This window comes from Triturus cristatus, chromosome 4_1 (assembly GCF_964204655.1).
Source record: "Triturus cristatus chromosome 4_1, aTriCri1.1, whole genome shotgun sequence".
NCBI lineage: Eukaryota > Metazoa > Chordata > Amphibia > Caudata > Salamandridae > Triturus > Triturus cristatus.
This window is the reverse complement of record NC_140585.1, coordinates 807,103,842-807,112,849: the sequence shown is the minus strand read 5'-3', so window position 1 is coordinate 807,112,849 and position 9,008 is coordinate 807,103,842. Positions and strand designations below refer to the sequence as shown.

The window sequence follows — 9,008 nt, the reverse complement described above, 5'->3', positions numbered from 1 at the left end:
CGACCAGAACAAAAGGTACTGTTTACAAGACTTCTGACATCGACGCCAGTCCACTCCGATGCAGTCAACCAAAACTGTTGGATTCGGAGCAACCGACTTCAAGGAACTGCATTTCTAAGGTTATTCTTGCAAAGTGCATATTCTGATTATTGTGTGTTTGATTTTTATCGTTTTGGTCTAGTTTTACACAAATAAATATTGATTATTTTTCTAAAACTGGTGTGGTGTCCTTTTGTAGTGTTTTCATTGTTTTACTGTTGGTTATGTGCAAATGTTTTACAAACTGCCTCTGAGATAAGCCTGACTGCTTGTGCCAAGCTTCCAAAGGGTGAGCAGGGGTTATTTCAGTAGTGTGTCCCCCTTATCCTAACTAGGAAGAAGGGTCCCTACTTGGACGGGGTAACAACCTGCCAACTAGAGACCCGCATTTCTAACACTGTCTACCTTCAACACTCAGGTACACCACTCCCCCTATTCAGCAGCAGGATGTTCCACACACCATCTGCACCCTGTTGCCACTACACCATTTCAGCACCATGATGCCAACCACCTCAAGACCATCCTAATGCCACCTCATCATTCATGATACTGATGCTTCCACTATTGATCAACTCACCAATGCCCCCCACCAACCTGAAGAACACTAATGCCTTCACCATTCCGTAGCATACTAATGTCCCCACACCATTCAATATTTTTGGACTTTTTAGGGTCAAGCCTGCATGAGCCATTCGTTAGCACTTGTGCTCTTGCTTGCAAGACACTATTGTTTAATAAATCTTGCTTACCATTTGCTGGCTTCAGTATCACTTCTTCTCTGCTGCCTCCTAATTGAACAGCGAAGGCCAGAAGCCATTTTCCATTTATTCTCTGGCGCATGGACCAAGCACAGGTTGATTTTTCTTAATTAGTGCCTCTCTGCTGCTTGCAATGTTACTCAGGTACTCTTTTTAGGTCTCGCCTACGCAGTGTGCAAGCATCGCATTGGAGTGACCTTTTGGAATCACTCTCTACTTTCTTGGAAACGCGTGCATGTACTGCATTGTTTCCAATGAGTACTCGTGCATGTACAGCGTTTACCTTGCGGGAGTGAGCAGCGGCACCATCTGTTTGCAATTATCGCGCCCGCCGCTGCTCGCTCCCGTAAGGTAAACGCTGTAGATGGACTTTAACTTTTGCGGCTGTGGGGCCGCGCTTGTTGCCTTTGTTCTTAAGTTCAAAGGTTTGCATTGAAGTACTCCTTTTCAAGGAGGTACCTTACCGCCATTCTTACGTATACTGGCGCTGCAGTAACGCTATACACAGACTCACATGCCACTCCGCGCTCCCAGTAAATCATAAAATCGGGAGAGAACAGGAACTTCGCTGTCATTCTGGGCAATAATGTTCACAACTTTTTTTATGTGCTGCTTCTTCGGGTGCCAAATGCAAAAACAACAGTTGATGGACAGAATGTAGAACAATGTCATACATTCACCCCAGTACAGAGATCTGGGCCTAAATCCATCGTTTTTTTGCTCACCATGCCATTCCAGTTTGAACCCAGCCATATACAAACCAGTCTTGACCCTGTGCCTCATGGGAACAGTCCAGCCCAAACTGCCAAGTCAGGTCCTCCCTGGACTGGAACCAAGCATCCTAGGACCGGTTTCGGGGTTTCACCCCTCTTCAGCCAGGATAGCTTGATTCCAGTGACATGGAGAGCACAGGACTCACGTCTGAGCATACCAGTACCACTCAGGTGACAAATGCAAAAACAACAGTTGATGGACAGAATGCAGTACAATGTCATACATTCACACCAGTACAGAGATCTGGGCCTAAATCCAATGTTTTTTTTGCTCACCATGCCATTCCAGTTTGAACCCAGCCATATGCAAATCAGTCTTGACCCTGTGCCTCATGGGAACAGTCCAGCCCGAACTGCCAAGCCAAGTCCTCCCTGGACTGGAACCAAGCATCCTAGGACCGGTTTCGGGGTTTCACCCCTCTTCAGCCAGGATAGCTTGATTCCAGTGGCATGGAGAGCATACCTCAGTCATTAGGTAGACAGAAATGAATGGATGATAAACCACACCATTGGTAGTTCAATACTCGTACCCCCTCCAGTGTGTTTTTTAAATATACTATTTCATTGAATGTTTACATTGTGTATAACTTTGTTGTTGAATTGCTTTTTATTTAAAATACATTTTCTCACTTCATGAGAATTATTCCAATAATAAAAATCACTGTGGAATTTTTAAACATTGTTTTGGCTACACTTTTTGGACACATTATAGATTTTACCATATATGTTGACACAATTGCCTAGGAAGTTATTATTGCACTGTGTTTTACCCTGTCCTAGGAATTTTATTGTCTTATATTCAGGGGGTCCTTGTTACTTACACCTTATTACTCACAGCCTGTCTGTGTGGGACTGTTTGTTCAATTTTTCACACAATGATCCTTAGTTGAATTAATTATAACTGTGCATATCGAACATACATTAACTACTAAGTATATATCCTTTCTTCACTGTATTCTAACTTTCTCCTTTTCATTCCCTTCTTCTTCCTTCTGATAGCATGGCCCAACTTAAATGTTTTGGTTTTTCAGATGAAGATTTTACTACACTTATAGGAACTAGCAGCTCCTTTAGTAATAGTTCAAAATCTAGCATCCACACTAATGATGATATTAATAAACTAGTAGATCTCAAAAAGAAATTAAAAAGAATGGAAGCGCATGGCGAATTCATGCTAGAATACTTAAAAGCCGGTATAATACCCCAAGGCTTACGAGTACGCAATATCCCGGGACTCTTTGTCCAATACAAATAATTTTTACATAAATGGAGAATGATTGCTAACAGATGCTCAAGGGATCTCATGATATTAATCATTGAAACAGCCAAAGAGCTAGCAGCAGTACTCAAAACAGAATTGAATGAATTAGAAGATAAAATCAAGAAAAACAATAGCGTAGAAGAGGCCATAAAAAAACTAGAGGAATCCAATAAAGAACTAGCTTCCTTCTCAGAATATCTACACAAAAGAAAATCTGACAAACTATTAAAAGATAAAAGATACTGTACACCTGAAAGAACGTACCCATATCTTCATGAAGATTTTTATAAACAAAACCAATACATCAATGACAAAACAGCCAGACATCAGAAAGTTATGATCTTTTCTGATACTTCAGATTCAGACAGCGAAAACGGCATACACCAACAAGAACCTGGTGATACCTACCATTCATTTAATTCCAACAAAAATTCTCACCAGTCTTTTTTAGGTCATCGAGGAGCCCGCAGAGGAAGACAAAGAGTCAGGTTTCAACCACAACCTCAATTCAGAGGAAACTATCAGGGATCCTATTACCAGCCAGATCCCCAATACTTACTAGAGACAAGGAACCGGCAATACTGGAAACAGGGAATGTAATACCCATTTTTAATTTATCATCACATCCCCTTGATACCCCTAGCACCAATATTTTAGCTAAAGGTCTATCTTATGTCCCTCACTCCTTTGTCAATAAATTTGAACTATACCAGGACATACATGCCTTTTTCCGCAAAATTAGACTTACAAAATTCTTCCAAGATAACCAAAATCCAGATAAAGAAATCTTCACAAATAACACACTTTCCCTTCCTTCTACTTTCACTCCCACATTAGATCAAGTGGGACCTGAAGTGTCCACATTTGAACATGTTGTCCTAAAACAGCTAGAACAAAACCTTAGATTTATACCTAAACCCATCTACAATCTAAATAGAGAAGAATTTCTAGCCATGAAGAATATCACCAATGACAAAAAACTCACAATCAAACGTTGTGACAAGGGAGGTGGCATTGTAGTCTTAAATACTGCTGACTATGAAACAAACATGCTCACCATGCTAGAAAACCAAGAATTTTATCGCAAAATCAGAAACAATCCCATCTCTAGAATTGAAAAGAGGATCCTTACTCTCACTAAATTTGCCCTCAGTGAAGGACATATTACCAGTAAAGAATACGATTACCTTAATTATTCCCCCAAAAAAACAGCATGCATATATGGTGTTCCAAAAATCCACAAAAGCTTAGATCAGCCACCTTACAGACCCATAGTTTCTACCATTGGTACCATTACGGAACCACTATCCAAATATACAGACAATATATTGAGACCTCACATCTCCAAAATCATGTCCTATATACAAGACACTAGAGACATGATTAACAAAGTTGAAAATATACCATTCAATCCCATTCAAGATGTCCTTGTAACTCTAGATATAGAGTCTTTATATAGCAACATTCCCCAAAATGAAGCCATTGAAGCAACATCATGGTTTATAAACAAATTTGAAATTTCTTGTTCCAAATCATTTATTTTGGAGTGTGTACACATCATCTTAACAGAGAACTTCTTTGGTTTTGGTGACCACATTTTCCATCAAACCAAAGGAGTCAGCATGGGCGCTTCTGTGGCGCCGTCCATAGCTAACATCTACATGGCCCACTGGGAAGAAAAGTTTATCCATAACGAAATTGCTCCGTTCTTTGAATCCGTTTCCCACTGGTCCAGATACGTTGATGACATCTTTTTTATCTGGACCGGTGGGGAAGACACATTACCAGAATACCTGAAATGGCTTAATCTCACAGATCCTAATTTACGTTTTACCGCTAATAGCCATACCACCGCAGTGGAATTTTTAGACATCCTAATTAGGAATAACTGTGGGCACTTAGAAGTGGACTTACATATTAAACCCACAGCTAGAAATACACTTTTACACTTCAACAGTTTTCATCCCAGAAGTCAAAAAAACAGTATCCCTTTTTCCCAATTTTTACGAGTCAGACGTAACTGTTCTAACCTCGCTGACTTTGATAGGCAAGCAGTTGACATGAAAAAGAAATTCACAGAGAGAGGATATCCCCATAGAATCGTGAGAGAATCCTATAAACGAGCAAGGTATTATGATAGGGATCACCTCTTAAGACCTAAAATACAAGACACAAACCAACAACTTGTATGTGTCACCAAACATTCAACGCTTAACACCAAAATAAAACATATCATTAATACCAATTGGCATATCCTCAACTGTGTTGTTACAAATCACAAAAAACTGGAAAAACCACTCTACGCCTATCGTAGAAATAAAAACCTTAAAGATATTCTGGTCCATTCAAAATTCACTAGTCCGAACTCACAACCACCATTTATTCAAAAATCTATCAATGGTGAAACATCCATTAAAGGAACTATACGATGTACCAATTGCAAATCGTGTGACTCTATCATATCTGGAGAAACTTTGATCCACAATGGATTCAAAATTCAAGCCACTAATCTATGGAACTGTAAGACACAAAATGTCATTTACTTAATCCTTTGCCCTTGTCAACTGGGGTATGTCGGCGAAACATCGAGAGCCATACATACAAGAATATCAGAACATTGTTCTGCTATTAAAACTAAGAAACTTCTAGCGCCGCTAGTAAAACATTTTGTTCAGGCACAACATCACCCAAATGAGCTTAGCTGGCGCATCCTAGAAAAAATCAACACACCTGAGCATCAAGGTGGTACCTCAGTCCGAAAAAAACGAGAAGTATATTGGATCTTTTCCTTAGACACTTCTCGTAATGGTTTGAACAATGAATTACCATGGGAGAACGCAATCATCTAATCATTCCCCTAGAACAGAATTATTTCACTGCACTGAAAACTCGACCGTCACTTCCCCTGTTCCTCCCTTTCCCCTTCCCCTTTTTCCCTCCCCTTTTTCCCCCCCATCAAGCTCTTATTCTTTAATATGATCTATATAGTATATTATTTTTATTTTATACTTCATATAAATCCACCATGTAGTTTTATCCACATTTCCACTTCCTCTCTGTTTAATGCATCACTCGTGCCAGCTACAGCTATATACAGACTTTACCATCTCCATATAATCTTCATTTTCATCAATAACTGCCTATATTGTATACAGCTTCACATGATTACACTCGCTTATAATAATTGACACGAGCGAAACATTTTACATTAAGCATTTATTCTTTTGTATTCATATAGACACAGGTCCTGATTTCGATTTAGGTTGAGAAACAGTATCTATGCGGGAATTACTCCACGAAAACCCCCGTGTTATTTTTTTCACGTATTCAAGGTAAATAAAGCATCAGCTTCACCCATACGCTGCTGATGCAGCACGTAAAGCTAGTCACATCCAATCCGATTAATGCAACTTAACTATTTAAACATGCCATTAGCCCGTCATTACTGTTTATCCATCCGGCTCACAGCTGAATCTGCAGTCACGGAGACATAACCGCTACGTTATATCAGCGTCGATCAGGTAAAGACTTCATAATACTTAAAAACGAAACCTGTGAGCCCCGCAATTCCTCAGATAAAAATAAAACTAAATCCTTTACGTAAATTAGACTGTCACCATGACACGAATCCACCCATAGTTTCCTGTGCACATTTTCAACTTGAAGTACGTCTTTATTGCTAGCTGCCACGCTACCATCTCCTGTTTTAAATAAACAGCTAATGCAGACTCTAACTAAATAACTCAATCGAGTCTACCCATATTGTATACATTAGACTATTCCTACACTTACTCTATGTATTTTGCTCGTGAGTCCATTCCTTGTTCTAAATAAACAACTAATGCAGACTCTAACTAAATAACTCAATCGAGCCTACCCAGGTTGTATACATTAGACTATTCCTACATTTACCCCATGTACTTTGCCTGCGATCATTTATATTTTCCTCCTCTCCCTTCATTTCAGGACATTTATCCAACCAATAAGACGTCCGTCATCTACACGGTACCTCTTCTATCCTCACATGTCCCATAATTAAACACACAGGTAAACATTAAATGATGGTCCATACTGACAACTGGCATGTATAAATACTTTTCCAGCATCATAACAACTAATCCTGGGTTTCCAATTTCAGAATCATCAGCCAGACAAGAAAATAATCGTTTTCTATATACAATTATCGACTCTATACGACTATAAATATTCAGCTGTGATACCTTTTATCCAACCACATCACAGACCAGGTACTTATTTGCCCCTTTATAACAGAACAATAATGCACTAATTTCTAGGCATCGTCATTGGGATTCATATAAATGTACTTTACCATCCCTGCAGGTACTTTGACCATCCTCGTTCATCTGCTTCATCATTTTTTACAAACTTATCGCGATATCCCAATATCGGTTAGATCACACCTACTATCAGGTACCTTATTAAAATTTCCTAGACTTTTGCCTATCTTTTCTGTCACTATAATTCTCCTCATACTTTGTACTCTACTCATTATAGGTTATCCTTACTCTCGTTTACCACTTGATCTCTCATTTGCCCATCAAGCCGCGACCCTAAGTAAGCCCCATTTACGATTCACTTTTAATTATTCCTGATGTCATTGTTTATAGTTAACTCTCAATTGTTTCTACCCTTAATATCTTTATGGTTTCAATCACTTAAATATCTTGGTCTTCTTCTTTTACACTCAGACCCCCATTATCCACTGTTCTTACTTTTTCACTCTATTTCTCTTTTTCTTAGTTATCGGCCTAATATAGATGTTGTATCGATGTCCATCAAATAATAGTACATCACGGATATGCACAATTCTAAATCAATTTCATTGTATGTAAAGTTATTTTATGCTTTTAAATCAGTTTTTATTCATGTAATGTGTCCACTCAACTATGTAGCTGAATTTGTAATGCAAAAAAATGTATAAAAACAACAATCATACATGTAAATACTATCTTAAGTACTTGCTCTTTAATTCACAGGAACGGTGGCTTTTCCTGACGAAGGCGTACTTTTCGCCGAAACGCGCGTAGAAGATAACCATTTGGCCACTATATTGTTTTACTTTGTCTTATTATTTTTTTAAATATACTATTTCATTGAATGTTTACATTGTGTATAACTTTGTTGTTGAATTGCTTTTTATTTAAAATACATTTTCTCACTTCATGAGAATTATTCCAATAATAAAAATCACTGTGGAATTTTTAAACATTGTATTGGCTACACTTTTTGGACACATTATAGATTTTACCATATATGTTGACACAATTGCCTAGGAAGTTATTATTGCACTGTGCCTCCCTGGACTGGAACCAAGCATCCTAGTACCGGTTTTAGGGTTTCACCCCTCTTCAGCCAGTATAGCTTGATTCCAGTGGCATGGAGAGCATGGGACTCACATCTGAGCATACCCGTCCCACTCGGGATGACAAATGCAAAAACAACAGTTGATGGACAGAATGCAGAACAATGTCATACATTCACCCCAGTACAGAGATCTGGGCCTAAATCCATCCTTTTTGTGCTCACCATGCCATTCCAGTTTGAACCCAGCCATATGCAAATCAGTCTTGACCCTGTGCCTCATGGGAACAGTCCAGCCCAAACTGCCAAGTCAGGTCCTCCCTGGACTGGAACCAAGCATCCTAGGACCGGTTTCGGGGTTTCACCCCTCTTCAGCCAGGATAGCTTGATTCCAGTGGTATGGAGAGCATGGGACTCACATCTGAGCATACCCGTCCCACTCGGGATGACAAATGCAAAAACAACAGTTGATGAACAGAATGCAGAACAATGTCATACATTCACCCCAGTACAGAGATCTGGGCCTAAATCCATCCTTTTTGTGCTCACCATGCCATTCCAGTTTGAACCCAGCCATATGCAAATCAGTCTTGACCCTGTGCCTCATGGGAACAGTCCAGCCCAAACTGCCAAGTCAGGTCCTCCCTGGACTGGAACCAAGCATCCTAGGACCGGTTTCGGGGTTTAACCCCTCTTCAGCCAGGATAGCTTGATTCCAGTGACATGGAGAGCACAGGACTCACGTCTGAGCATACCCGTACCACTCAGGTGACAAATGCAAAAACAACAGTTGATGGACAGAATGCAGTACAATGTCATACATTCACCCCAGTACAGAGATCTGGGCCTAAATCC

General features: G+C 39.6%; 1 long non-coding RNA gene across 2 annotated transcripts; it reads left to right on the top strand.

Moving 5' to 3' along the window:
- The first annotated feature begins 6,286 nt into the window (after positions 1 to 6,286).
- On the top strand, positions 6,287 to 8,035 carry LOC146855596 (uncharacterized). 2 transcript variants are annotated; one of them, XR_014980858.1, is made up of 6 exons: positions 6,287 to 6,352; positions 6,798 to 6,878; positions 6,970 to 7,078; positions 7,173 to 7,262; positions 7,347 to 7,406; positions 7,829 to 8,035. It is a non-coding gene; the product is annotated as an uncharacterized LOC146855596 (long non-coding RNA). The 2 variants fall into 2 exon arrangements; XR_014980857.1 differs by lacking the exon at positions 7,347 to 7,406.
- Positions 8,036 to 9,008: the final 973 nt, after the last annotated feature.